This window comes from Neofelis nebulosa, chromosome 8 (assembly GCF_028018385.1).
Source record: "Neofelis nebulosa isolate mNeoNeb1 chromosome 8, mNeoNeb1.pri, whole genome shotgun sequence".
In the NCBI taxonomy this organism is placed as follows: domain Eukaryota; kingdom Metazoa; phylum Chordata; class Mammalia; order Carnivora; family Felidae; genus Neofelis; species Neofelis nebulosa.
In genome coordinates, this window is record NC_080789.1 from 86,640,425 (window position 1) to 86,666,193 (window position 25,769).

Sequence of the window (25,769 nt, forward strand, 5' to 3'; positions counted from 1 at the left end):
GATTTTCTCTATGTCTCTCTCTCTCTCTCTCTCTCTCCCCCCTGTGTTCCTCTCCCCTGCTTGCATGAATGTGCATTCTCTCTCTCTCTCTCTCTCTCTCTCTCTCTCAAAAGGATGTTTAAGCTAAAAAATCAATTAATTCTTGTAGTGCTTATGTATCTTTACTACCTTGTTACCATGTTAGTGTCATGCTATCTGAGTTTTAATCTATCTAGGAATTACCTCGTGTGTCTTTTTTATTAACATTTTATTCTTTGATCTCAATGTTTCAAAGTCTGAAAATTTTATCACTTCTTTTGTAGGCTTGTTTTTGGAATCTCAGTGTGATATTTTAAAAAGATCTCTGACCAAGAACGTTTTATTTGAGTCTTTTATAAACATCCTGGTTTTAAATATCTGCTATCTAAACAACAATCAATTTTGGAAAGAATAAAAAGCCAATGGAGTCAATCATCCCTTTGCCCAGACTCCAAACTGGTAATCTTCAATTATGATATTAGTTTTCTCTAATTATTTAAAGCTTTGGCAAAAGTATTGTTGGGTAAGAAAGTTGACATGAAGCCTGCCTGCCTCTCTTTCTTTCATCTTTTTTTTCTTTCTTTCTTTTTTCTTTCCCTTTCCCCCTTCCATTCCATTCCTTTCCTTTCCTTTCCTTTCCTTTCCTTTCCTTTCCTTTCCTTTCCTTTCCTTTCCTTTCCTTTCCTTTCCTTTCCATCTTTCCCTTTCTTCCCTTCCTTTCCTCCTTTCCTCTCTTCCTCTCTTCCTCCCTTCTTCGCTCCCCTCCATCCTTCCTTCCTTTCTCTGCATTTCACAAAGATGTTCAAGGTTCATTCTCCCAATATCACTTATTGCATTAAAACTTGGATGTGTTTAATTGCATTAAAATACCACCTATCTAAGATAATTATATTTCCATTTAAAATGACCAGATGCAGTGGTTTGCTCTAAAGTCCACATTTACTTTGAAATAAGAATAATGCCACCAGAGTGAAATTTTAAAATAGGCTTTGGCACAATCATTAAGCCATCATCCAGCCCAGGTATGTTGGCAAGAATGCTGGTATTTAGGAAACTCTTCTAGTCCTGACTCTTCTGCCCATCTAGTATTATTACTTCTTTAGCCTAAAGTCACCACCACAAGGTGAGAAACTCGGTCATCTAAAGAAGCCACCTAGGCCCTCTTTTTTACATCACCTAATCCTAATTTTCTACCTAGCACTTACCACTCACTAGAGATTTTCCTTGTTTCTTTTGATTATCCTCTTAGAATTTAAGCTTCGGAGGTGTTATCTGCCTTTCTTTATGGCTGAACAGTCAGCATCTAGAAGAGAGTCAGGAATATACCATATGTCATTGAATCTAAGATGACATCAATTGTAAGATACACCATCACTTCCTGTATGTCAGAATTTAAAAATGCTGCCATTTAAACTACGGGACATGCTGTCTGGTCACGTTAGACTTTTTGTTTTAATTTACTGAGAAGCTCTTTTAGATTTACTTAGAAAGACCATAGATTTATCATATATATTAGCTTACACACTCTAAAAATGAGAATATAAGCAAAATAAATCGGTTAAGCTATTCTTTTTTTTTTTAATGTTTATTTCTGAGACAGAGAGAGACAGAGCATGAGTGGGGAGGGGCAGAGAGAGAGGGAGACACAGAATCCGAAGCAGGCTCCAGGCTCTGAGCTGTCAGCACAGAGCCCGACGTGGGGCTCGAACCCACAAACTGTGAGATCATGACCTGAGCTGAAGTTGGTCACTCAACCAACTGAGCCACCCAGGCGCCCTGGTTAAGCTATTCATGAAACAACTTGAAGTGCAAGTTTTCAGTATTAATATTCAATGACACGTTGCCAGTATACAGTATTTCCCACACCTTACCATTGTCTGTGCCATCAAGAGTGTCAGTGAAGCAGTATTTCTTGAAAGATCGCTTCATTATTGTCTTTGAGATTTTCTTCCCAGAAGGTGACATTCAGTGTGCAAGTTTTGGTGCTTATGGCAGTCAAGGCCTAGTAGACAGCAACTCTAAGACCGACCCTGATTTCAGAAATTTCAAAATGTGAAAAAAAGATACATCTTAAAGTTTCAAAAATAGGGTTGTGGGTACTCAATGAATAGTTTTTGAATATTTCTTTTTCTTTAATGTTTATTTATTTTTGAGAGAGAGAGATACAGAGCACAAGCTGGAGAGGGGAAGAATGAAAGGGAGACACAGAATCTGAAGCAGGCTCCAGGCTCTGAGCTGTCAGCCCAGAACCCAACGCGGGGCTTGAACTCACGAACCACCAGATCATGACCTGAGCCAAAGTTGGACGCTTAACCAACTGAGCCACCCAGGCGCCCCTCAATAAATAATTTTTGAATACTTGAATAAATGACTGTTGTCAACTCTCCGTGTTCTTGAGCAAGCCAGTTTTTCCTTGAGCCTTATTTTGAACAATTTAAAAAATAAACAAAAACCAAAACTCTGATCAACCTACTCTTCAAGGGTTCAAGTTTCTAGGGCAAACAGTAAGACTCCCTCCACTCAGCTGTTCTTTCAGATAATTAATAAGAGGTGCCAGACCACAGATCAGAAGATGTGTTATGTGAAGCCTGAGGATTTTTGCCACGTTAGGCTGGCCCCTTTCTCTCTCCCTGGTTGTAGGTGGTTAGTATATAGTACACAGAGCACCGTCATCAGAGAGAAAGGAGCTAATCAGTGAGAGGATTTACACACAGGAAGAAATGTATGCCTAACCTCTATATAGCTCAATTCCTAGGATGTAGAGAAGGGATGGCCTCTGAACTCATTGCCAAGGTTAGAAAGTACTTGGAGGGGCCAGTGACCAGGCCTCTTGTTGCAGCCATGGGAAACTCTCTATCCAACATGGGGGTACCTGGCCTAGCTGCAGATGATCCAATGGGCAGAAGTTAAAAAATCTTGGTTGTTAAATAAGATCTGTCTGTACATAGTCCTCAGAATCCTAACTCCAGATGTGACTGAATTGCCACTTTGTAAATACAGAATTGCTCTTTTATAAACCAGAAGCCAATGCCTACAAACTGGGGAGGTAACTTCATGAACCCCAGATAACCTGTATGTATGCATACCACCCAGCTAAAAATATCTATAGGCTCTACCCAGCATGGCTACTTACACCAATTCATCTCTATGACCTTACACATACTATACATCTCACTATGTTTCAGGAAGCCCTATCTTGGATACAGTGACCTCCTGCACATCAGTCAAAGGACTGAAACTAGAATAAGGAAAATCAGGATTGGTTTCTACTTTGTTTCTTCTACTGAAAGTATCTGACTCTATTGTAATTAATTGCTTCCTGCCTGTCTCTTTCCCTAGGTTATGAGATACGCCCCAGAGAACTGAGGAAGAACAATGGAGTACATTATTAACTAAAATCAGTGCATAATTTTATTTTTTTAAAGCATTCTGGAACAGATAATTTATCACAGTTTGATGCCTCAGGAAACATTCCATTTTGGTTATATGACACAGAGAGAAGCTCTCTTAAACTTCCCCTACAGACTCCTTCGTATATTTGGCATGATGTTAATCCTTCAGGCTGGTGTGGGAATCTTCTCTTCTCAGCAAAATTTGAATTTCTACTTCTAGATTAGAGTCAAAGAAGGATTAGAAAGATGTTCATTTTAATATTTAAAGACCACTTTAGGAATACTTATAATATCCTGCTAGTTATGAATGTATTGCATTTACTAAAAATTGCTAAGTATCTTACCAAATTTTTGTTAATATTATAATCAAAGGTACTTAGTTACTGGTATTTCTGCAGCCACTGAAAATGCCATGCAATTATATACAGAATATATTTTCTCTTTGGAAACTGAAAAGCCCTAGAGGTTCAGACTAATGGCTGTACTCTTCCAGATACATTATTCATTGTAAACTAGCTTTCCAGAATCCTACATTATGGAAAACTAATTACCTGTCACATTTTTAAACACATGTATACTAATACATATTATGAGCATTTTGAACAATCTTTCATTCCTAGTCAACTGTTTTTTGGTGTGTGTGTGTGTGTGTGTGTGTGTGTGTGTGTTTAACCATGAAGCCAAAGTTTAAAAAATAGAAAAATAACAAATTAGGAAAATTTGACTAACAAAGAATTTGACACAATTCATTATTAGAGAATGATAAGTAAGTAAAATGGAGGATGAGTAAGAGATCTACATGCTGAATCAACTGTTAAAATGTAAGTCTTTCTTGCTTTTGATTCTGTACAGACGCCAGCCCTGAAATGGAGGTGGTAAGAGATGTGTTTCCCAGTTGAGGACATGAAAGACACCACTCACCAGTTGTGGGCAATACCTACGAGGGGATTAGATGGGAACTTTTGCTACATGCCCTGCTCCCCACATATGAAAGTTTCCCAAAGCATAATATATCCAATTATATGCCTGGATGGGGTTTTCAGGTCACCCCAGACCAGTCTTCTGTCAGTAAGTTCATCCTTTGGTGTAGTTTTTAGGGAAAGATATTCAAAACTAGTCTCAAGTACAAGTGTTCAAAAACCCTGGGGAGTCCTGAACAAATACAGAGAAAACTTAAATAATAACAAATCAGGTACAATTGTATTAGAAATATCTAGAATACAGATCTCCTCCAGTCAAGCTCTCTCCATTTGTTCTACCACCCTGCACTGACATCTCATTAAATTTAGAATGCAGTTAAAATCCTGCAAAATTCTATATGAATTGTCCCCTGCCACCCTATCTAATTAGCTCCTACTACTCTCTCCTAGTGTTCCTGGCTTCCTCTACTTCAACTATCAGAAGGTGCCTGCAATCACTGCATCCCTTACATAGTAAGTACAATAAAACCTTGGTTTATGGGCATAATTGTTCCAGAAACATGCTTGTAATCCAAAGCACTTGTATATCAAAAGCAAATTTCAAGAACCTTTGGTTCAGTGGTGATCATGTGACATTCGGCATCACTTACTACTCGTGTTGTTAAGACATCGCTCATTTATCAAGTTAAAATTTATTAGAAATGTTTGCTCGTCTTGCAGAACACTCGCAGAACAAGTTACTCACAATCCAAGGTTTTATTGTATTTAATAAATGTTTTTACAAGTTTGCAAAAAACAGAAAAGTTTCATATATACATTTGTGTGTGTGTGTGTGTGTATATATCTATATCTATATCTATATCTATATCTATATCTATATCTATATCTATATCTATATGTTTGCATGCACATATGTATGTGATTATTTGAATAGTGGTGTTTTATAGTTTTCAAAGTACGTTTACTTATTTCCTTTGATTTCTATCTTGTTTCCAGAAACTTCCTAACAGTTTCTTTCTGTCAATTCTCTAAAAACTCACATATTCTCGATATTAGATTATTAGGACATAAGCAGTTGGTAGAAATAATTAATAAAAAAAAAAAACCTGACTCAATCAATGCAGCTTGTTGGGGGTATTGAAAAAATAATTTAATCCAAAAATCGATGGGAAAAGTTCATTTATTGCTGTCAGGAAATACATGAAAAAGTCAGTGACTTCAGTTAGGAGAGTCAGGCAGAAAGTCCTGGAAACAAGGTTAAGACCAAGTACACAGATGCAGGATGGAGGGACACAGCTAGCCAGGATTCAATTCATGTAAGGTGAAGAAACTGCATTTAAGGAAACCTTGTGAATCATAAGACAACAGCCTCAGACCAGAGCAAACAGTCATGCATCCTTGGATTGAAAAGCCTGTTGTGTCTTTAAGCCTCATTTGTATGAAGGTGATGATGCCATCATGGTACCAGGTGATGAGAGTGGAAAACCCAGGCTCATGTGCCCTCCATAGGAAAAATAATTAACATATGTGTTCAGATTCTGTTTATGCTTCTTCAATAAATGGAAGTCATTTTCTAGGTCAAATGGGAACTACCTTACCTGCTTCCTCCTGGCTCCAAGTCCTGTCTACAGAGGAGCTGGGTGTTGGCCACACTGCTGTGCTCACTTGCTCAGCTCGGAGCTTTCTCCCCTTCACTAGTGATATCACAGAACATCAACAGAAAGTGCTTATTTGTTACAGGTCTCTGAGGTCAAGGTGTGAAGTTAAATGGTTTGATTTAATAGCTAGGATGATGGGGCACCTGGGTGGCTCAGTCAGTTAAGCGTCAGACTCACGTCATGATCTCGCGTTCCATGAGTTCGGGCCCCACGTCGGGCTCTGTGCTGCCAGTTCAGAGCCTGGACCCTGCTTCGGATTCTGTGTCTCCCCCTCTCTCTGCCCCTCCCCTGCTCATGCTCTGCCTCTCTCTGTCTCAAAAATAAATAAAAGCATTAAAAAAAAAGCTAGGCTGCTTTTTGAAAAATGTTGAATGAAGGTTCTGTAAACAACCAGGAGAGTGATACAGCCTTCCCCCTCCCCCACCAAATTTTTATCAGGAAGCATTTAAAAGAGATAATGGATCAGCTCACACTGGGACTAATCTGCCATGAGTTATTGTGTGGGATATTGTATTTTCCAAAATTAACATTGCAATATTTCATGTTCCACATGCTCTCCACACCTCGCCTTTCCACGTTGCTTTCCACTTGAAATTGGAAATAGAATTAAAGGAGTAAAGAAGTACAGGAGATATTACCCGACTTCTGAGGCTTCATCATAAGAAGGTCAGTTCTGTCTGTCTGTCTGACTGTCTCTCTTTCTCCCTCTCAATACTCGGCCTTGGGATCTGGCCACCATGTTTTGGAGAAGCTCAAAAAGCTAATGTGAAGACACCGCATAATTGCCAGGCATGTGTGAGACTGAGTTTTCACTTGATTCCAGCTCTCACTTTGTTATGCAGCAATTGATATGTAATACAGATTTCATGTTCTTTGCTTATTAACTTTCATTTTGGAGGCTTGCCATAGCCATGTTCTACGTGACTTGCTTTGGGTTTCTGCATGTGTCACACACTCCACGCGGAATGCTCTTCTCCTCTTCTAAGCAAATACACATTCTTCATCTTCATTTCCTGGCATAACCCAAAATCTCTCCTCTAGGGTCTAATGCTATTCTTCCTATTCTGCATATCCCTACACTCAATGAACTCATTTATACTGTGTTCCTCTTCATTCAGGTGTGATTTGTCTTTCTTTCTCTTTGTTTTTTTCCCTCAGGGCCAAGTCCTGAATATTTAATTAGACCACTAATGACTGGAAATTACAGGAGAGGCAGAGTGGGGAGGTGGGTAAGAACATTGGTTCAAGGCCCAGACTGCCCACGTCAGGAGAGTGGCTCTAGCACCTACCAGCAGTGTGCCCTTGGACAAGCTACAATGTCTGTATCAGTCAGGGACCTACCAGAGAAAGAGAACTACTAGGAGATCTATTCCTAACTATGTATACATACACACACAGACAGAAAAGACATTGATTTCTAGGAATTACACAATTGTGTGACTGGCTAGGAAAATTTGAAATCTGTTTTCTTGCCACGCCACCTGACAAGATCCCAACTCTGGACCAGGCTAGCTGTCTCCCATTTTCTTGCAAACTGGTGTTGGAACAATGTGAGCTGGACAACGAGCATTACATAGTAGACCTCATCCTGTCTCTGACCGGCTCCATTTCCCCTTCCTCTCAATAGCTTTTTCAAACTTTATCTACTGCTCCCCACTCTGCCAGAGGATGGGGGGAGCCCTCCTCTTTCTCTGGCCAGTCCCTTTGCTGAATTGTAAATCTCATCCATTAGTTTCTTCCTAAAACTCTCCCTAATTCTAGCCCATCCCTTTTATTTTCAAGCTTTCTCTCTATTTGTTTTTCTTCTTAACATATAAACTTGTTCCCCCTCTTCCCTAGGTCGGTCTTTAGCTACTGGGCCTCCCTTCGTCAAACAAAATTCTTGAGAAAGTAGTATACTTTGCTCTCTTTTTAAAAATTTTTAATTTTAATTTTATTTTAAAAAATATTTATTTTGAGAGAGAGACAGAGAACGTGAGTGGGAGAGAGGCAGAGAGAGAGGGAGAGAGAATTCCAAACAGGCTCCACACTTTCAACACACAGCCCGATGCAGGATCGATCTCACAAACTGTGAGATCATGACCAGAGCCGAAATCAAGAGTTGGATGCTTAACCGACTGAGCCATCCAGGTGCCCTATTTTGCTCTCTTTACATCCTCACTTGCTATTCATTCTTCCATCCATGGAAATCTGATTCCACCTCTACCTTTCCACGGAAACTGTACTTACAAGGTGGATGACCTAAACCATAGATCCAAGAGATGATTAAAAAGCATCTTGAGCAATGTTTAGTCTCAGCAGCTCTGGACACTGTTTACCACTCTGCTTTGCTCAGACCCCTGTCTTCTCTTGGCTTCTATGGCTTTCCCATAACATTTATCTCCTTCAATGTTCATTGTAATTGCTTAGTACCCCATTTGCTCAGATTGGTAGGACATCATGGATTGTTCTCAGGTCATCAGTCAAATATGTAAGAACCTAGAGACTCACTTAGTGCAAAGGGGCCATTCTTCTGTGCAGGTTCCAGGGGAAGAAGGAACTGAAGACTCTCACAGTCCATTGGGAGACTTGTTTTTCAGCTGCTATTACTTGTCACTGCCAGTTAGCATTCCTGTGGAAAACCTGGGAGACATGGAGCCTTCAGGTCTCTTCCTAGAACAATGGAAATGCTGACCAAATTTAAAACCTGGGTTTATCTAAAGAGAAAAGAATTTTGGAACTTTAAATGGCCAGTTTTAAAAAATCCTGCCTAATTGGACATTATCGTATTTCACATGGATTAGCTTTCCAGTGTATGAAAATTTAAGTATTTCTTAGAATATTTCTTCATGGAGTTTAGACATATAAAATATATTTTTTAAATATTTTCTTGGGGTTGTCAAACTAATTCTATTAGCATTAACATTCTTGGTTATTATTTATTGACTGTAATTTGGACAGTTCCTGGTTTATACAGTGTTATTAGAGTTAAATTTGTGGGCTGTAACCTTAGGGTATAAATTTTATAATCCTCCATTTACTATGAAAATATAAGAGGTAGGTTTTAGGGATGTCAAACTGTAAATGTAGAGTAAAGAAAGCTAAGGGGTCATATAATAATTGCCTCAATTGGCTGATGGGTAGCTCTAAGAAAATGCAATCATTGAAAAGGGAACGTGAGTACCTCGAGGTGAATTGAGTGAGTCACTATTTTTCCTGAAGACCAAATCACAAGAAATACACTGAAATCATAATAGAAGGTAGGACATCAGTTTCATGCTGGTTGTCCTTTTTTTCCTACCTGAAAAAACCACAGCAAAAATAGCTGACATTTATATTATGCTTGTTATATATAGACACTACTCTGAATGCTTTGTATCTATTAACTTTTTAAATAAATTTTATTTATTTACTTTGATGCAGGGGAGGGGAGAAAGAGATGGAGAGAGAATCTCACGCAGGCTCTATGCTCATTGTGGAGCCTGACACAGGGCTTGATCCCACAAACCATGAGACCATGACCTGAACCAAGATCAAGAGTTGGTCACTAAACCAACTGAACCACCCAGGCGCCCCTACATCTGTTAACTTTTTAATTTTCACAACAATACTGTGAGGGAAGGATTTTACTCTCCTCAATTTTTGTGTCATGTTCTCCATGAAACACAGAAAAATGAATTATTTTCCCCAAAGTCACATAGCTAGTTTTAGAAAAACTATCATTTCAATTTAAACTCTCTGAGTTCATTGCAATAATGCCATTGCAAAAAAGCTCTATGGCTCCATTTTACCAACGTGAATGACCACAGCTGCTCCTGTTTTTTATTTGAAAAAAATTTTAAATGTTGGGTGCCTGGGTGGCTCAGTTTGTTAAGCGTCTGACTTCGGCTTGGGTCATGATCTTGCAGTTTGTGAGTTTGAGCCCTGCATCGAGCTCTGTGCTGACAGCTCAGAGGCTGGAGCCTTCTTCCAATTCTGTGTCTCCCTCTCTGCCCCTCTCCTGCTCGTGCTGTCTCTCTCTGTCTCTCAAGAAATGAATAAACGTTAAAAAGTTTTTTTAAATATATTTTTTAATGTTTATTTATTTTTGAGAGACAGAGACAAGGCATGAGAAGGGTAGGGGCCGAGGGCAAGGGAGACATAGAATCCAAAGCAGGCTCCAGACTCTGGGCTGTCAGCACAGAACCCGATGTGGGGCTAGAACCTAACCCATGAACTGCAAGATCATGACCTGAGCCAAAGTCAGATGCTTAACCAACTGAGCCACCCAAGCACCCCTATTTTTTTATTTTAATATTCTTTTATATTGCTTCCTCTTTTGTCACAAGAAAAGGACAGAAAAGGCAAGTATAGAACAAATAAGTGCTTCTCCCCTGGGGTGCCTACTATAGACCACAAGGCAACAAGAACAAGAAATGACTGGTGCTACTCACTGCAGGGCATCAAGGTAGTGAGTGGGGTGGGGGGCAGTGTCTGGACTAGGAGCTGGGCGAGGGATATGCAAAAATGTAGGAAGGTTTGAGGGCATCTGCAGTTCTCCTGAATCAGCAACATTTTGGATATTTATAATTTTTTCAAAAGAAAAATGTGCAGTGACTTCTATTCCATGTTAGATCATTGGAAGCTGCTAAAATAGAAATTACTGTGAATGCTCAGCAGATGTGGAAAAAAATCTGATGGTCTTTTACTGACTACATGTAAAGTAACGTCTTGTTGATACTCCTTGTGAAAGCCAAGGTGTTTGATAATTGTGTTGTGGAAGTTATAGAAATAAAGTAGAAAAATGTGTAAGTGAATCAATAAAAGTACTTCCCAATTATTGAATATATTTCCATTTTTTAAAAATTTTATTTTCTATTTTTTTAAATTTACATCCAAATTAGTTAGTATATAGTGCAACAATGATTTCAGAAGTAGATTCCTTAGTGCCCCTTACCCATTTAGCCCATCCCTCCTCTCACAACCCCTCCAGTAACCCTCAGTTTATTCTCCATATTTATGAGTCTCTTCTGTTTTGTCCCCCTCCCTGTTTTTGTTATTTTTGTTTCCCTCCCTTAAGTTCATCTGTTTTGTCTCTTAAAGTCTTCATATGGGTGAAGTCATATGATTTTTTTTCTTTCTCTGACTAATTTCACTTAGCTTGTTACCCTCCAATTCCATCCACATAATTGCAAATGGCAAGATTTCATTCTTTTTGTTTGCCAACTAATACTCCATTAGTCCATATATACATCCATATATATATACCACCTCTTCTTTATCCATTCATGCATCGATGGACATTTGGGTTCTTTCCATACTTTGGCTATTGTTGATAGTGCTACTATAAACATGGGGGTGCATGTGTCCCTTTGAAACAGCACACCTGTATCCCTTGGATAAATGCCTAGGAGTACAATTGCTGGGTTGTGGGGTAGTTCTATTTTTAGTTTTTTGAGGAACCTCCATGCCATTTTCCAGAGTGGCTGCACCAGCTTGCATTCCCACAAAGAATGCAAAAGAGATCCTTTTTCTCTGCATCCTCGCCAACATCTGTTGTTGCCGGAGTTGTTAATGTTAGCCATTCTGACAGGTGTCAGGTGGTATCTCATTGTGATTTTGATTTGTATTTCCCTGATGATGTTGAGCATTATCTCATGTGTTGGTTGGCCATCTGGATGTCTTCTTTGGAGAAGTGTCTATTCATGTCTTTTGCCCATTTCTTCACTGGATTATTTGATTTTTGGGTGTTGGGTTTGATAAGTTCTTTATAGATTTTGGATACTAACCCTTTATCTGATATGTCGTTTGCAAATATTTTCTCCCATTCTGTCAGTTGCCTTTGAGTTTTGCTGATTGTTTCCTTCTCTGTGAAGAAGCTTTTTATTTTGATGAGGTCCCAGTAGTTCATTTTTGCTTTTGTTTCCGTGCCTCCGGAGACGTGTTGAGTAAGAAGTTGCTGCGGCCAAGATCAAAGAGGTTTTTGCCTGCTTCCTCCTCTAGGATTTTGATGGCTTCCTGTGTTACATTTAGGTCTTTCACCCATTTTGAGTTTGTATTTGTGAATGGTGTCCATTCACCATTTTATTTTGTGAATGGTTGTCCAGGTTCATTTTTTGGCATGTCGCTGCCAGTTTTCCCAGCACCACTTGCTGAAGAGACTGTCTTTATTCCATTGGATATTCTTTACTGCTTTGTCAAAGATTAGTTGCCCATACGTTTGTGGGTCCATTTCTGGGTTCTCTATTCTGTTCCATTGATCTGAGTGTCTGTTCTTGTGCCAGTACCATACTGTCTTGATGATTACAGCTTTGTAGTATAGCTTGAAGTCTGGGATTGTAATGCCTCATGCTTTGGCTTTCTTTTTCAAGATTGCTTTGGCTATTCAGGGTCTTTTCTGGTTCCATACAAATTTTAAGATTATTTGTTCTAGCTCTGTGAAGAATGCTGGTGTTTTTTGATAGGGATTGCATGGAATATGTAGATTGCTTTGGATAGTATTGACATTTTAACAATATTTGTTCTTCGTATCCAGGAGCACAGAATCTTTTTCTATTTTTTTGTGTCTTCTTCAAGGGCTTTCATCAGCTTTCTATAGTTTTCAGTATACAGATTTTTTACCTCTTTGGTTAGATTTATTCGGTTTTTGGTGCAACTGTAAATGGGATTGATTCCTTGATTTCTCTTTCTGTCACTTCATTGTTGGTGTATAGGAATGCAACCGATTTCTGTGCATTGATTTTATATCCTGCAACTTTGCTGAATTCATGAATCAGTTCTAGCAGCAGTTTTTTTGTGGAATCTTTTGGGTTTTCCATATAGAGTATCATGTCATCTGTGAAGAGTGAAAATTTTACCTCCTGGCTGATTTTGATGCCTTTTATATCTTTGTGTTGTCTGATTGCAGAAGCTAAGACTTCTAGTACTATGTTGAATAACAGTGGTGAGAGTGGACATCCCTGTCTTGTTCCTGACCTTAGGGGGAAAACTCTCAGTTTTTCCCCATTAAGGATGATATTAGCGTTGGGTCATTCATATATGGCTTTTATGATCTCGAGGTATGCTCCTTCTATCCCTACTTTCTTGAGGGTTTTTGTCAAGAAAGGATGCTGTATTTTGTCAAATGCTTTCTCTGCATCTATTGAGAGGACCATAGGGTTCTCGTCCTTTCTTTTGTTGATGTGATGAATCACATTGATTGTTTTGCAGATATTGAACCAGCCCTGCATCTCAGGTATGAATCCCACTTGGTTGTGGTGAATATTTTTTTAAATGTATTGTTGGAGCTGGTTGGCTAATATCTTGTTGAGGATTTTTGCATCCATGTTCATCAGGGAAATTAGTCTATCGTTCTCCTTTTTAGTGGGGTATCTGTCTGGTTTTGGAATTGAGGTAATGCTGACTTCATAGAGAGAGTTTGGAAGTTTTCCTTCCATTTCTATTTGTTGGAACAGCTTCAAGAGAATAGGTGTTAACTCTTCCTTAAATGTTTGGTAGAATTCCCCTGGAAAGCCATCTGGCCCTGGACTCTTGGTTTTTGGCAGATTTTGTATTACTAATTTGATTTCCTTACTGGTTATAGGTCTGTTCAAATTTTCTATTTCTTCCTGTTTCAGTTTTGGTAGTGTATATGTTTCTGGGAATTTGTCCATTTCTTTCAGATTTCCCATTTTATTGGCATATAATTGCTCATAATATTCTCTTATTATTGTTTTTATTTCTGCTGTGTTGGTTGTGATCTCTTCTCTTTCATTCTTGATTTTATTTATTTGGGTCCTTTCCTTTTTCTTTTTGATCAAAATGGCCAGTGGTTTATCAATTTTGTTAATTCTTTCAAAGAACGAACTTCTGGTTTCATTGATCTGTTCTACTGTTTTTTTGGTTTTGATAGCATTAATTTCTGCTTTAATCTTTATTATTTCCTATCTTCTGCTGGTTTGGGGTTATTTGCTGTTCTTTTTCCAGCTCCTTGAGGCATAAGATTAGGTTGTGTATCAGATCTTTCTTCCTTCTTTAGGAAGTTCTGGATTGCTATATACTTTCCTCTTATGATCGCCTTTGCTGCGTCCCAGAGGTTTTGGGTTGTGGTGTTATCATTTTCAATGGCTTCCATATACTTTTTAATTTCCTCTTTAATTTCTTGGTTAGCCCATTCATTTTTAGTAGGATGTTCTTCAGTCTCCAAGTATTTGTTCCCTTTCCAAATTTTTTCTTGTGGTTGGTTTCGAGTTTCATAGTGTTGGGTCTGAAAATATGCACAGTATGATCTCAATCTTTTTATACTTACTTAGGGCTGATTTGTGTCCTAGTATATGGTCTATTCTGGAGAACGTTCCATGTGCACTGGAGAAGAATGTATATTCTGCTGCTTTAGGATGAAATGTTCTGAATATATGTTAAGTCCATCTGGTCCAGTGTGTCATTCAAAGCCATTGTTTCCTTGTTGATTTTTTGATTAGATGATCTGTCCATTGCTGTGAGTGAGGTGTTGAAGTCTCCTACTACTATGGTATTACTATCAATGAGTTTCTTTATGTTTGTGATTAATTGATTTATATATTTGGGTGTTACCACATTTGGCACATAAATGTTTACAATTGTTAAGTCTTCTTGGTGGATAGACCCCTTGATTATGACATAATGTCCTTCTTCATCTCTTGATACAGTCTTTATTTTATTTATTTATTTATTTATTTATTTATTGGTTTATTTATTTATTTTTTTCAATGTATGAAGTTTATTGTCAAATTGGTTTCCATACAACACCCAGTGCTCATCCCAAAAGGTGCCCTCCTCAATACCCATCACCCACCCTCCCCTCCCTCCCACCCCCCATCAACCCTCAGTTTGTTCTCAGTTTTTAAGAGTCTCTTATGCTTTGGCTCTCTTCCACTCTAACCTCTTTTTTTTTTTCCTTCCCCTCTCCCATGGGTTTCTGTTAAGTTTCTCAGGATCCACATAAGAGTGAAAACATATGGTATCTGTCTTTCTCTGCATGGCTTATTTCACTTAGCGTAACACTCTCCAGTTCCATCCATGCTGCTACAAAGGGCCATATTTCATTCTTTCTCATTGCCACGTAGTACTCCATTGGATACAGTCTTTATTTTACAGTCTAGATTTTCTGATATAAGTATGGCTACTCTGGCTTTCTTTTGTTGACCATTAGTATGATAGATGGTTATCCATCCCCTTATTTTCAATCTGGAGGTGTCTTTAGGTCTAAAATGGGTCTCTTGTAAACAGCATTTAGATGGATCTTGTTTTCTTATCCATTCTGTCACCCTATGTCTTTTGATTGGAGCATTGAGTCCATTGACGTTTAGAGTGAGTACTGAAAGATATGAATTTATTGCCATTATGTTGTTTGTAGAGTTAGAGTTTCTGGTGTTCTCTGGTCCTTTCCAGTCTTTGTTGCTTTTGGTCTTTTTTTTTTTTTTCATCTTTTGTCCCCTCAGAGAGTCCCCTTAAAATTTTTCAGGGATGGTTTAGTGGTCACAAACTCCTTTAATTTTTGTTTGTCTGGGAAATTTTTAATCTCTTCTTCTATTTTGAATGACAGCCTTGCTGGATAAAGAATTCTCGGCTGCATATTTTTCTGATTCAGCACGTTGAATATATCCTGCCACTCCTTTCTGGCCTGCCACATTTCTGTGGATAGGTCTGCTGCAAACCTGATCTGTCTTCCCTTGTAGGTTAGGGACTTTTTTCCCTTGCTGCTTTCATGATTCTCTCCTTGCCTGAGTATTTTGTGAGTTTGACTATGATATGCCTTGTTGATGGTCGGTTTTTGTTGAATCTAATGGGGGTCCTCTGTGCTTCCTAGATTTTGATGTCTGTGTCTTTCCCCAGGTTAGGAAAGTTTTCCGCTATGATTGGCTCACATAACACTTCTACCCCTATTTCTCTCTCTTCCTCTTCTGGGACCCCTATGATTCTGATGTTGTTCCTTTTTAATGAGTCACTGATTTCTTTAATTCTTAAATCGTGCTCTTTTGTCTTAATGTCCCTCTTTTTTTCTGCTTCATATTCTCTATAAGTCTGTCCTCTATATCGCTGATTCTCTATTCTGCCTCATCCATCCTTGCCGCCGTGGCACCCGTCCATGATTGCAGCTCATTTATAGCATTTTTTATGTCATTCTGACTATTTTTTACTTCTTTTATCTCTGCAGAAAGGGATTCTAATCTATTTTTGACTCCAGCTAGTATTCTTATTATCGTGATTCTAAATTCTGGTTCAGACATCTTGCTTGTACCTGTGTTGGTTACATCCCTGGCTGTCGTTTCTACCTGCTCTTTCTTTTGGGGTGAATTCCTACGTTTTGCCATTCTGAAGGGAGAAAAGGAATTATGAAGGTAGAAAAATTAAAATTAAAAAAAATTAAAATTAAAAATATATTAAAATTTTAAAATTAAACACATACACACACACACAAATCGAATAAATGATGATAGATCCTAGGTGTGTTTTGGTCTGGGTGTTGAAAGTGGTTTGAGAGATTAGAGAAAAACAGGGGGGAGAGGAAAGGAAGTCATTTGAGAATTTGAAAAAATGAATACACTGAAGTAGACTAAAATGAGATGATGGGAGTAAAATAGAACTTGAAATTTTTACACAAAAGTAAAGAATATAGTAAAAAATTAAAGAGAAATATTTTTAGTAGAAGTTGAAAGTACAAATGAAGTTTTTCTCTTTCTGCATTCAAGACAAAGAAAAGAAATGAAAAAGAAAAAAGAAAAAAAGGAAATAGTTTGAAAATTTGAAAAAGTGAATACACTGAAGTAGACTAAAATAAAATGATGGAAGTAAAGTAGATTTTGAAAATATTTACACAAAAGTAAAAAATATAGTAAAAAATTAAAGGAAAATATTTTTAATAAACACTGAATATAAAAATGAAATATTCTCTTTCTGTATTCAAGAAAAGAAAATAAGTGAAAAAAAGAAAAAGAAAAGAAAGAAAATTGAATAGATGGACCTGCTAACAGATTGAAATAGGACTGAAATTACTTTGTTTTCCCCTAGAAGTCAGACTATGAAGCGCTTTCTAGTCCATAAACTAAGCAGGCAGTGAGACTTGTGTTTTTGAAGAGCAAGGTTGCCCCAATTGGGCGGTGCTCAGTGTAGCGGCTCCATTCTCCACTAGATGGAGCTGCTAGCCTACTGGGGTGGAGTGTTGCGTGGTCATAGGTGTGTGCACGCATGTGCAGGAGCGGTGAAAATGACGCCAGCCAGCTACCCAGTCTGTTCTCCCAGATCAGCAATCATGCACCCGTCCTCTGAGTTCAGCTTTTGTCCACTCCCCACTTTTTCACTCTCCGTGACCAGGCCCCAGGCAGTAGCTCTCTCCCAAGTTTTGTCTCAGATGTGGCTGTTTTCCCCATCCCCTTACTTCTGAAGGGCTGCGGCTTTGACCTGTTCTTCCCCTCTGTGGGAGGGTCTTACTGAACAATGGCCAAATGAGCAATGGCTGAATGTCGGCTGCACCCAGGAATGCTTGCTGGACCCTGCTGCTGCCAGTGCCCCGAGACTGCAGCCAGGTGCCAGCCCGCCCCAGAAAAAGTTCGTGAGATAGTGTAGCAGCAGCATTTCAGGGATTACAGAAAATCACAACACACATCTGGCACCAGGCTTCACCCTTAATGACCTTGTTCCAGCACCAGTGAATGTGGCCATTTTCTGGGTTCTGCTGGGACCAGGTGGCTTCAACAGTCTCTACCAAATGTCCTTCCAGCAGTGGAACCGCTTTTCCCAGTGTCACCTGAGAACCTCCTGGACCCCACTCTGTTCCTGGGGCTTCACCCGTCCCACCAGAGCACTGCCAGGTATCGAGCTGTGGAGTTGCAGACTTTGCACTCCCCTTGTTTACAGTCTTAATGCAATTTAAACCCTCTCCTTTCTCCTTTCTCCTTTCTCCCTTTTTAGTTTAGCCCCTGCAGCTGTTTCCAATTTTCCACTTTCTCTCCAGCTGCTTTTGGGGAGGGGTGCTTTTCCCGTATTCTCCCCCCCCCCACCCCCCGTCTCTGTCCTCTCTTTGCCTGCAAAAGCACCTCCCTGCCCACTGTGGCTTCTTGCTCCCCAAGTTTACCTCTTTGTGCCATGTACCTGTTGAAATCTGTGGTTCAGGTTGTGCAGATTGTTGTGTTAATCCTCTAGTCAGTTTTCTAGGTGTGCAGGATGGTTTAGTGTTGATCTGGATGTATTTCATGGACGTGAGAGACACAAAAAACTTCCATGCTGTTCCGCCATCTTGGCTCCTCCCCTCAAATATATTTCCATTCTTAAGACCAAAGCTTTTTTTTGAATGACATAATTTTTCATCCTCAAATTCAAAGGACTGATTTTGTCTCTTTGGTCTTTTGGACTGAGTTTCCACAGGACCACAGATCTTGTCAAATGTAAATTATCAAGGAATCTATTTTCATATTTCAATTATAAACCTCAACCGCCTGTGTTTGAATAGTTCCTGTGAAAAGAAACTTACTACGCACAAGGCAGCTTATTCTATTTTTTTTTCAACGTTTTTTATTTATTTTTGGGACAGAGAGAGACAGAGCATGAACGGGGGAGGGGCAAAGAGGGAGACACAGAATCGGAAGCAGGCTCCAGGCTCCAAGGCATCAGCACAGAGCCTGACGCGGGGCTCGAACTCACGGACCGTGAGATCATGACCTGGCTGAAGTCGGACGCTTAACCGGCTGCGCCACCCAGGCGCCCCAGCTTATTCTATTTTTAAAAAGACAAACTGAAGTATCAGAACATTGATATTAGGTAATTGTCAGAAAATGTTTTCATGATATGTAAGTACAAAATATTCCTCATAGTTTGTGGCTAAACTAATGTCCATCTGACAGAGGTGTAGCCAGGATGTGCTTTTGAATCTGTAACTACTAGTGTTTTTTTCTGTTTGTGTGTGTGTGTGGTGTTGGTGGTGGTGGTGGTTTGTTGTTGTTGTTTTTCGTAGAGGGAGAGTGTGAGAAAGAGTGGAAAAGGGAGAGAGAATCCCAAGCAGGCTCCACACTCAGCTCAGAACCCAACACAGGGTTTGATCCCATGACCCAAGGATCATGACTTGAGTATAACTACTAGTTTAAAGGACTCCTCATCTCTTTCTTTCTCTCCACACCTGGGTTTGGACCCAAGGTTGCCCAAATGCCAGTGCCCTATTCCATGTGCCCCTAAGACAGGGACCTGAATCTAGGGACACACTTTAATGCAGTGATGTACCCAGTGTCACCACCCTGCCGACTCTGACAAAGAACAATTTCTTCATGAAGAATGTTTAGAATAGCAAACCTCTATGATTACATTTCCTAATTGTCTACTTAAGACAGTTCTTAGTTTTTCTGACCTTAAAAGACAGACTTTTAACACAAAGAACAGGCTTGTTTCAGAAATCTCATTGAAAAATTGTAATGGTAATCAAGAAAACTTGCCCTTTTATTAATTGTAATACTGACATAAACAATTTAAAATTCTTTTTTATTTAATTTTTTTAAGTTTTGTTTATTTATTTTGAGAGAGAGTGAGATAGAGAGCAGGGGAGGCACAGAGAGAGAGGGAGAGAGAATATTAAGCAGGCTCCATGCTGTCAGCACAGAGCCTGACAAGGGGCTTGAACCCATTAACTGTGAGACCATGACCTGAGTTGAAAAAAGTGTCAGATGCTCAACTGACTGAGCCACCCAGGGGCCCCAAACAAATTAAAACTCTAATAAGACAAAGGCTTTCTTCTTTTTTTTTTTAAACATAAAATAACCACATTGAAGGTCCCAGTGTGGCTCTAAGACAATGGATACTACTCAACACTCATATGAGAAAAAGGACCAGAGAAGTAATTACTGGAACTTGATTGTGTAATATTGGAGTTGAAAGTCATCCAAGATATTAGCATTGTCCTAGAACGGAAAGCTATGACATCCCCAAATACCACAAGGTAATATTCATTACAAGTTATACTGGAGGTATGTGTGGGAAGGAAACATTATCAATATTTTTAGCAGTTTTCCTTAAAGAGTGAGAATGTATCAGATACACATTTGCAACAGTGAAGTGATGTATTTTCCTTTCCTCTAAATTATAATGTTCTGGGACTTTCCACCTAGTGAACCAGTGGGTTTCAGGGCTTCAGAGAACACACTATTTATTGCATGGATGCATTTAGAGCTCTTGTAAAAGGAGGCTCTTGGGAGGAAACATTTGTTGAGAGAGAAGAGGATTCCTTTATTTCCAAACTCCTTGAAGTCTAAACTTAAAATTGTACTAGGGAGCACAGGAAGAGGGAGAATACAAGCTGTGATGTGGGAAGACTGCAGTTGACATGGGGAAGAATGAGAGATCTCCAGGAAAAGAAGTAAGTGGAAAGGAAGAAGGAAGGGGACGTGTTCAGATCTGTGACTTCTTCTTCCCCATTCCAGGTCAAGTTCTAGGGTGGAACATTAAAACAAAATCAGATAAGGTTCAGGTAAATGGGAGCACGTGGACTTTCTCCTCATTTCCCTGGGCACAGGCTGGGATTTCAGGTCCCGTCAAAGAAAAAGAACAACCAACAAGGTGCATCCAGGTGACAGATTGGAATGGTTGAGGGGATGCTCTCACCAGAGTAGAGGGAGTCAGTTCCTCTTCTATTCTACCAAGGCCAAGTTCAAATCACTGAGGGACCAGCACAAGGATCTGATCAGGACAGAGAAAAGACTACAAGTTCCCTTCTGTGAGTTTCAGCAGCTGATACCAGGAAGATGCCCAGTGTCCAAGCAGGATGAGAAATGGCCTCACAGAGTTCAGGGAGGGCCAGGAGCACAATGCTGGACCTCGCCTAGAGCTCTAGACCCGAGAATCCTTTTCTCTTCACCTCTATACTCAGATACTCTCTGATAGGGGAGACAATAAATGACTGAGAAATTACCTGAAATAAATGAAGGTAAACCAAAATAGGCTTTTAAAAAATAAGAGAGCCTAAGTTACCTTTAATTGGCAAGTTTAATTCCATTTTTGCTTCAAGTCTTTATAGGATAAGGGCCTCAGATCAAGATAAGTAGGCCTCCTTTATTTTCTAGAAAAATAGAGAATGCTACACCTTCCTTCTTACTCTTGCCCTCATCTCATGGTATTGCAGAAATGCTGATTCCTCCACAACAAAACATTACTCTAGATGTATTTGTTAATTTTATTTTGTGCAGGCACTAGCTGCCATTGAGAAAATAATTTCATATTTTCCATTATCACACCAGCATTATGGTCTGTGGCAAAGACATCACTATATCCTTCCCAAGCCCTGTTTCTTTTTTTACTCATGGGCACACAGTTAAATTACATTTAAATTATATCTCAGCCTTCCCAGTAGTAAGGTGAGGTCATATGACTGCGTTTTAGTCAATGGAATGTGGATGGAAATTATATAGGCCACTTTTAAGCCAGTACCCTAAACTTCCTATGCAGTCCATGTTGGTCTTTCCCTCACACGTCAGCTAGATCTAGGTAAGGACTCTGGCTGGAACAGCCACTGGATGGAATATGCCTGGGTCCCTTGAATGACTGCATGAGACAGAGCCCCAATCTCCACCTGTCAAGAATTGTGAAGTGTTAGGATTTTACTCTACTTGCAAGATAGCAAGTAAACTTATTACTGTTCCTTGGATCCTGGCAGAAGACCCAAAACTTCTGAGTCAGAGATAAAGTACTTTCTATTCCCTGCAAAACTAGTAGCCAGTTTTTCATATTGGCTTGTATCTATTCTTGCTTCCCAAGTTCCGTTCATGCAGCACAGGACACGTGAGAGATGTCTTCACATGTGGTGGGCTACATTACGGAAAAGGAACACTGAGTTTGGGGAATTCACCATGTTGCTAGGAAGCAGAAGCAAGACTGTGCTTTGTCATGGAGAAGACATTATCTCATTTTTCAAGGTTGCCCACAGCAAGTGTAACTCTGAGAATGGCTCTGGTAAGGAATGGTTGGGAGTCTTGACATGACTAATAAAATTTGCAGTGATATTCAGAGCCCCTGCAGAATTGGGCAGGAAACCAACCTTTAGTGGCTGAAGCCACTGAGATCTTGGGTTTCTGTAGCAATTAGCCTATCCTGCCTGATACATAGAGTCCCCTGGGAAGAACCTTCCTTGCTTATCCCAGAAGTTAGCAGTAATTCCTTATTTTCTTCTGTCTTATGCTTCATTTTCTATATCTACAGCTAATAAATATCCAGGGGCTAGATGTTTAGACTAAAGAAAGTATTCATTTTTTTCTAAAGTAACTTTATTTTTCTCAAAATTTATGACTAAAATTCAAGTACCAAAGTTTCAGTTTTATAAGGTTCAGTGTTAATTTTCTTATTTAAACATATCCATATAACAAATTTGATTAGTGGCAATTCTGACAAACTGACAAAGATTTTCAAGCTGTCTTAATTAATGAACCATTGCTAAACATAATAAATACTATTACTTTTAATATACTAGTGTTTATATACTAATAGTAATAGTATGTATACCATTACTATTATTAAGTTTTTAATAGCTATTTCTTTTACTCATAATGGGAAAGTCAAGTGTTAAAAATATTGTACTAATGCCTGTTATGGAAAAGAGCTAGCAGTATGATGTTTTGTAATATCCAGGGAAAGCTAGCAAGATCATCAGAATATATTTCTTCTCCATGAGCTACTATTGTGAGTTCTTTTAATGTTTAATGCTGAACTAGGAAAATTCAAAAGAAGACATAATTTTCTGTGGAAAATAGTGTGAATTGAGTTGTTACTAGATCCCATATGGTATTAAAGTACTATATCTCATATCAAGTGTAAAACAACAGGTTACATTGCTTGAAATAATATTTAACATTTTCCACCACTGATAGGAGTGACAAGTATCATTTGTGTTCATAATGAATGTCTGTCTTTCATTTTATTTTATTATTTATTTATTTTTAAAATTAATCTTAAATAAGTTTTTAACGTTTATTTATTTTTGAGAGACAGAGAGAGTTTGAGAGCGCAAGTGGGGAAGGGGCAGGAAGAGAGGGAGACACAGAATCCAAAGCAGGCTCCAGGCTCTGAGCTGTCAGCATGGAGCCCAATGTGGGGCTTGAACCCACAAACCTTAAGATCATGACCTGGGCCTAAGTCAGACCGTTAACCAACAGAGCTCCAGCTGTCTTCCATTTTAAAGATGGTTCTGATCTGCCACCTGCAGAATAAGTCATTTGAGTGTCTTTTCAGTAATAGAGATAGATTTATCCATTCCTACTCCTTCCACCCCCTTTCTGTCCTATTTAAGGGCAAATTATACAATGTAACCTGAAAACAAAAAAGAAAAAATTGTCCCACAGGGGATTGGCCATAGAACTTTGACCTCATTACTGTACATTAGCACCATTTTCTATTCAAAAGAACAAGCCTGTCACAGATAATAGGTCCCTGCTCCTGTAACAAGTATGTTCCTAATCAATTTTCTGTTTTCACAGGGTTTCAAGCAAGCTGCACGATGACTGTATCACACTGAGTTATATTTCTGTTTGAATATCGAGGCATAATATATATGTTTCTCCTGCTAGAAGTGATCTTCTGAGATTTTATATTTTGTAAAAATAAGAATTTCCTATCTGGATTTCTGGATAACTTAATTTATGACTATCCAGCCAACTTCGATGCCTGATACCCACTGTGGCAAAACTAGTGTTGTCCATAATAATATATGGATGGATGCTATTTCCTGAAGTGATTTGTTGATGTTTGTTTCTCCAGCAGATTTATGTTGTCTATTAAGTCTTTCATCACCATCTGGTATAATTAATGACTCGTGAAACTTGCCTCTTGTAGCACAAAATCCATCACATGGCAGAAATGCAGATGGGCATTCCATGAGATGAGCCAAGATTTTGAACACAAAGCCTTCTTCAGCCAGCTGGGAGCAGATATATGAAGAGCCCTTGTCACCTGAAATTTATTCTCCTTCCCTATTCATTGTTCCAGAACATAGGGCAGCAGCTAGAATCTGTGGCTGAAACTGAAGTTTCAGTGAGCAGTATGGTGAGCCTAGTCCAAACCTATGTCATCATCCAAATGTTGACTTCAGGTTTCACTGATATTTACCAGTACCTTTGTTTTCTTGTTTTTCATTCACAGCCCTTTCCTTTACTCAGTATTTCGTGAAATTCTAAATATTATATGTTAGATTATTTGCTAGACATTTTGTAGTTTTATCGCTATTGTTCAAGGTATTCTATTTCCTGGCATATTTTCTAGTTGGTTGCTGCTGCTTTAGAGGTTGTTGATTTTTACATGTTGATCTTGTACTGAGGAAACTTGCTGAACTCCCTCATTCTCTGCACCAATATTGGTTATTTTGTCTTTTCCTTTCCAATTCTTACACCTCTTATTTCTTTTTCTTATGTTGTCCAGGGCTTTTAATACTATTTTAAAGAATAAATGGGATAGTAGATGATGTCTATGTGAAGTGCCTTTATGAAATCAGATGACTGCTGTGGCTTTGCAATAGATAGTAAATTAAATTCAGGAAGTTCCTTTTCTTAGTTTCTTAAGAGAAGCACACTTTTTAATAGCTGCATCGTATTCTTATGTACAAATATATTGTAATTTATTTAGGCAATATCTTATTGAGAAATATGTTGGTTATTTTCATAAATTTATTTTTTATATTACAAAAAAATCCTACGTAAAAATCTTTGTACATATTTCTTTCCACACTTGTCTAAGTTTATATACAGGAAACATTTCTAGAAGCATAACTGCTGAGTGAAGGATGTGTGCCTTAAATTTGTTTTCTCAAATTTTGGATAAATGTTATCAAAGAGAGAAAGAGCTAAACATTTATTCGTCTTGTTTTGTATACTATTTCAAGTTAACTAAGGGGGCATAGTTGATGAGAGTAAGTTGGTTTTATAGAATTTCAAATGCAACTATAGGTAGGGCAGTAGCATTATAAATGCACCATTTTGTGACGTTCAAAGCAGTAATCGATTCAAACAGTAACCATTAACGGATGTCAAAATCTTGAAGAGAAAAGTTGATGATTATAACAGAAGGATCAGATAGCCATTGTTTGAATGCACTTGTTAGTCTTAAAATCAACACAGCCAAACAACCAGACTTTATGAAGTACAGAGAACATGTGAACTAGTCGCACAAAAAAGCTTGAACCTGAATCTAAGTTTCTAACGTTTAATTTCTAGTTTAGTGGGAGGAGAGAGGAAGGGAAACAGTTAAATAGCACAAAGAGGAAACAATTAGACAAACCCGGAATGAAGACATTCTACAGAAGAACCATCTTATTTCAGCCACAAGTCGATGACATGAATATAAAAGGGAGAGTCAAAAATGTTAAAAATTAACAGTCAAAAATGTTAAAAAATGTAATTCAAATACCATGTGTGGTCCTTGTGTGGTTCCTGTTTCAAATGAATTTGCAAATATATATATATACAATATACATATATATATATTATATATATGTATATTGTATATATATATATTAATGTTTATTTATTTTTGAGAGAGAGACAGAGACAGAGCACAAGCGGGGAGGGACAGAGAGAGAGAGGGAGACACAAAATCCCAAGCAGGCTCCAGGCTCTGAGCTGTCAGCACAGAGCCTGACACGAGGCTCAGATCCACGAACTGTGAGATCATGACCTGAGCTGAAGCTGGACGCTTAACTGACTGAGCTACCTAGGCGCCCCTGCAAAAGATATTTTTAAGATGTTTGAAGAAATATTATTACAAACAAGATGTTAGATGATACTGAAAAATTATTAATTTTGTTACGAAAGAAAATAGAATTGTGGTTATATAAGAAAATAGCCCTA

The 25,769-nt window shown here is 38.6% G+C and overlaps 1 long non-coding RNA gene across 1 annotated transcript; it reads left to right on the top strand.

The window, feature by feature from the left end:
- The first annotated feature begins 2 nt into the window (after window positions 1–2).
- On the top strand, window positions 3–24,388 carry LOC131519872 (uncharacterized). The gene is made up of 3 exons (XR_009265839.1): window positions 3–4,843; window positions 6,593–6,654; window positions 23,764–24,388. It is a non-coding gene; the product is annotated as an uncharacterized LOC131519872 (long non-coding RNA).
- The last annotated feature ends 1,381 nt before the right edge of the window (window positions 24,389–25,769 follow it).